Here is a 4,989-nt window from a genome sequence, read left to right as displayed (position 1 = left end):
CGATGGGGAAGAGAGCAGTGGAATGGGATTAGAATAGAGAGCTCCAGTGTGTGTGTGTTTGGTGGATGGGGAGGGGTAGATAGAGAGAGACCGAGCGTAGACAAGTACAGAGACATGTTTGTTTGGATGTGGAATCTGTTGTGAATTAGAGAGTAAGGGGCAAGGGTTTGGCCAACAAGCCATGAGAGGGGGCTCCTGAACCCAAACCCAAACCATCTCCACATCAGCAACTGTATCGCGTTCAGTTCGGAACTGGTTGTGATTGTGCGTGTAAACCACCTGCACAAGTGTGTGCGTGTGAGCGTGCCACGTGTGTGTGTATGCGAGGTTGGGGGGGTGGTTGTTGGGAGATCTGTACAGAGAGTGGGCAGACATCCTCTCTCACAGTTCCGTGTTTGTGTGGGTCAACGGACGTCAGCACGACCCAAAGCATGAGGGTAATTGCTCAGTCCACGTGATGCAGCCATCGTCCTGCCCGGAGATCAGGACAGGACGAGGTAAGGACTTGGAAATTGGGAGTGAAAAGTGTTGAGGTTCCACGTGTTATCCCGGCTGATCCTGACTTTGGGGGGAAATTAATAACTGAAAACTGAGCGTCAAGTAAGGGCTGGGACCGTCCCGTAACTACATGGTCAACCCTCCCAATGCTCACTGCTGCTGGCGTAGTGTTGGGGGGAGCAATGCATCGTTTGAGGCTCCGTCCTTCAGTTGAGATGTTAAACTCAGCTCCCGTTCAGTGCATGGCCGGATGGAAGCTTAATACTCCCAAGATGTGTGTTTGTGCGCGTGTGTGTGTGTGGGGGGGGGGAGGGGGGTAGGTGCGGAGGGTGTGTGTGCATGTGTTCGTGTTTGAGAAAATTAGCACCTGTGTTCGCTTCCTATGGAAGCACAGTAGTGGCTAGACCTGCCCAGAGATCATGGAAAATAGTGAGTCATTTAGCATTAGGGATGTATACGCCGTGGGCAAAAGAGCCACAAAATACACAGTCGATTCACTTTACAGTATGTCCTGCGAAGCTTTCTTGAGACGTCTCAATAATGTGATAATGCGCCGTCTCAAAAGCAAGGATGTTATATTATTCTGTGCTCCAAAAATGCGACTTCTCTGTCTGATCGTGCGTGTCTTCTCTTTCTCGACGGCGCAGTCTGCGGATAAATTTTGCCCTTGCTTCAGCGCTTAGCATTTAGAAACTAGAAAACGAGAAAGAGAGAGAGAGAGAGAGGAAATCACCTCCCCCAAAATATCTTCACAGCATCCAGTTTAAAATAGCCGCAGAGATAGGCTGAAACTGGGGCAGGCTTGTTTGTCAAGTGACCAGCGCAGAGGACATTAGGTTCATGCAGCCCTGAGGGAGGTAAGTGCTCACTCGCTAAAACCCCCACAAAACCCCCAAACTCGCAAGACTTTTTGAGCCTTCCTCCACGCATGAATCCTATTTAATTCCCTTTCATTTGCATTAGACGAGGCACAGTAATTTTGGAGTTGATACGCCCTCTGGCTGAGGGCTGGGCTGTGCTGCCTAAAGCCTCTCGGATTAATTTATATTTTTACAGTCTCAGCATTTTTCTGTCTCTCTCGATTCCTTTTCTTCTTGCTGCTGCTTTTCGCAACAGGAAGTCGCAAAGCCAGAGAGATACCACGTACTGATTTTTTTTTTATTCAGCGTCTCTCTGCGACCTTCAGGGGCCCGGAGGAGGATGGGGTGGGATCGTGGGTTCAAGTCCCACCTGGAGCTCTCAGCCCAGGCTGACCCTCGAGCACAGTGCTCAAATGGGGGTGTGGGGGGAGCACTGCATTGTCGGAGGCGCCGTCCTTTGGGTGAGACTTTTACACTGAGCTTCCCACTACTTGTGCCCGACTTGGTCTGTTGTGAAGGATTTATCCCCGTGTCCCAGCCAACAATCCTCCCTCTTCACGGATATATTTCCTTACTCCCCCCCCCCCCCACCCCCCAACCACCACTATGAGCAAATGGGTTTAAAGCAACAACAACTTGCACCCCTCACGCAGGCCAGAGCGCTTAACAGTGGCGGAGCACGACGCTGAGTCGGTGGGAGGTGACCGCACGGTCGAATAGGAAGGTGTTCAGGCGCGACCTGAAAATGGGGAAGGAAGGGGAAAGGCAGCGGAATAGAGGAAGATTGTTCCAGATTTTCGGAGCATAGTGGCTGGAAGCACAGCCGCCAACAAACAAAAAATTACACGTGGATAGCGCCTTTCACAGCAGGAGGACATCTCAAGGCGCTGGAAAAATGGTGGAACGGAGGGCACGAGGGACCTGCAGGAGGCTGGAGCCAGTTAAGCGGAAGCAGCGGGTAGTGGGTTGGGGAGTAAGCAGGTCGGAGAGGCAGGGAGGTGCCAAGGCGTGAAGGGTTTTGGAAACTACTGTGAGGATCTTGAAATTGATCTGCTTGGCGTTATGGAGCCCGTCTGGTAACGCAGGTACGGAGTTTAGTACGGGAGAATATGTGGGCGGCAAAGGTTTGGATCAACTGGATCCTGTGCACGGCAGAGCTGGAGAGGTCGGCGAAGAGGGCATTTCAAAAGTTAATTTGGGAGGTGACGAAATCATGGACGAGTGCTTTGACTGTGAAAACTACTTTTGACTTGAATATTCTGGTTGTTTGAATGAATGCAGATTGTTTTTGATGACGGATGTTGAGGTTGGAATCAGTAAGTTTGCCCTACCTGCCCAACACACACCCATTTACCTGCCTCGATGAGAGATTGGAGTTGACGAAAGCAAAAGTGCTTCCGTAGAGCAGCCAGAGTGAGAGAAGAAGGTGCAGGGGGAAATGTGCTGAACACGCTAGAACAGGCAAGCTTCCACCAAAGACACCAGAGGTGAGCAACTGATTGTGTTGGCAAATGACTGGGAGCTCCTCTACTGTCGTGGAGTCCTGTTAAGAGTGGTTAGATTGCTCGCCTTGCAAGAGACCTCGGTTTAATTCCTGGGCTGGGTGAAATCCCAGGCAGTAAATAGTCATCCGGTTGTTTAAGTCGAAGGTCGGATTGCTCTTCCCGTGTTAATAAACCATTTGGTAAACATTTGGTGACTCAATCCACGAGGGATGGTGTTGTGGGACACTCTTGTGTGGCATTAGCTGCTGCTGCTTTTCACCCACAAAATATGGTCACTATACTTTACGGTATATTCTGTGAAGGGATTAGAGACGTCTCGAAAACATGATAACGCACTATATACAATGCAAGCATTACTATTACTATCTCTAGCTTCTGTTTGACTGACTGGTTATGGAGGATGCAAACGTGCCCCCACCACCCTCCCCGAGCACGCACTCTGCTCATCTAATGCCCCGTCAGGCTCAGCAGCCTTTTTTGTGCACAATAATAAATACTCCATTTGTGGAGTCCTGTAGCTCAGTGGTTAGAGCACTCGCTTTGCAAGCGAGAGACCTGAGTTCAATTCCAGGCAGAGGGCGAAACCTCGGGCAAGTTTCCTTACTCCACACAGAGCCTAATAATAATCCTCCAAAAAACAAAAACAATAATAAATTGGTCATTTTCAATCTACGACTGTTTGTGGGACATTGCTGTGCGCAATTGGCTGCCACGTTCACCCACAAATATACAGTCAACTCACTTTACAGTATATTCTGTGAAGCGCTTTGGGACGTCCTCCCGACTTGAAAAGCGCTATATCAAATGCAAGGATTATTATTATTATTATTACTAAACATCCGGCCGCTCGGTGAATTATAAATTCATACGGAGGATTGTTGGCTGGGACAAGGGAGAGTGGGTGGGGAGGCAGAGAAATTTCCATCTTTCAAAGGGCACGACGGGCGGGAGGTGAGACATCGTGGGGGTAAAGGTGCCATACGTACACCTAAACACCCCCCCCCCCCATCACCTCTGCCACTACCAATCTCCATGTGTAGCCCTGTAGCTCAGTGGTCAGAGCAAGCGGGAGACCTGGGTTCGATTCCCAATAGGGCAAAATGTTGGGCAAATTTCCGCATGCCCGTTTACCCAGCAGTAAGGACCCAGTTGTTAGTTGATTGGCAGGGGTTGCATTACCTTTAAAACATATTGGTCACTCAATCCACTGTTTGTGCCCAACTGGCTGCTGTGTTTTGCCCACAAATAGTGCATTCAGCATGTTCTGTGAAGCTCTTTGAGATACCTCAAAGACTTGATAGCGTGATAAGGCTGTTAAAAGTGCCATACCGAAATTCAAGGATTATTATTTTTATGCGCTGGTTGTGATAATTGTTATCCATAACCGGGATCCCCTCCCCTCTCGGGCTCTAAAGTAAACCATGGTTTAGTTGATTTATTGGTTAATCCATCTCCACAACCAATGCCAAACCTTCAGTGGGTATTACCTCAATTGTGAAATCCACCCTCAGGGTGACTGTGGGTTTAGTCACCCTCTCGTCAACGCTTACTGGGGCTTTCTAAGTATCCATTAATAATAATTTGGTTAAGGATTATCATTTTTATTATTATTTGACACCAATTTTCTCAAAATGTCGTTGCTTTTGCCCGAAACCGAGGCAGTTTGCCGGGGTGAGGATGCTGAAGCTCGGCTGGAAATGCCGATTCCTGAAGTCGCAGATGTTCATGGCCTCCAGCGTCAGATACACCAGGTGAGTTGTGTGGTTTATGTGCCCTCTGTCACCTCCTAGAACATTTCCAACCTGTCCGCTCCCTATGCTTCCACATCCCCTGCCCGCTCTACCATTGGCGGTCAGGACTTTAGCCTTTCTGCCTCCACCTTCTGTAACTCCTTCCTCTTCGTCCGTGCCTTTGGTCATCTTCCCAACCCTCTGGACTCCAGCCCACAGCTTGGGCGCAAACCTTGGACTGTTCAGAGGCTTGGGATGTCCTCCTGATGTGAAAGTTGTTGTTTGATCGCTGGTCTAGAGGGAAATTAATCATTTTGTCTTCTCTTTCAGTCAGGCTGGTCGCTCTGTGAGCTCCTGGTTCCTGCGTCGGCCCCAGCACTTGCTCTTTCTGTGCCG

General features: G+C 49.4%; 1 long non-coding RNA gene across 1 annotated transcript; it reads left to right on the top strand.

Annotated features, from left to right (window-relative positions):
- Positions 1–1,277: 1,277 nt before the first annotated feature.
- LOC103180337 lies at positions 1,278–4,713 on the top strand. The gene is made up of 3 exons (XR_488097.2): positions 1,278–1,355; positions 2,640–2,845; positions 4,526–4,713. It is a non-coding gene; the product is annotated as an uncharacterized LOC103180337 (long non-coding RNA).
- Positions 4,714–4,989: the final 276 nt, after the last annotated feature.

The sequence above is a fragment of the Callorhinchus milii genome, unplaced genomic scaffold (assembly GCF_018977255.1).
Source record: "Callorhinchus milii isolate IMCB2004 unplaced genomic scaffold, IMCB_Cmil_1.0 Scaffold25, whole genome shotgun sequence".
Taxonomy (NCBI): domain Eukaryota; kingdom Metazoa; phylum Chordata; class Chondrichthyes; order Chimaeriformes; family Callorhinchidae; genus Callorhinchus; species Callorhinchus milii.
This window is presented reverse-complemented; position numbering and strand designations above follow the sequence as displayed.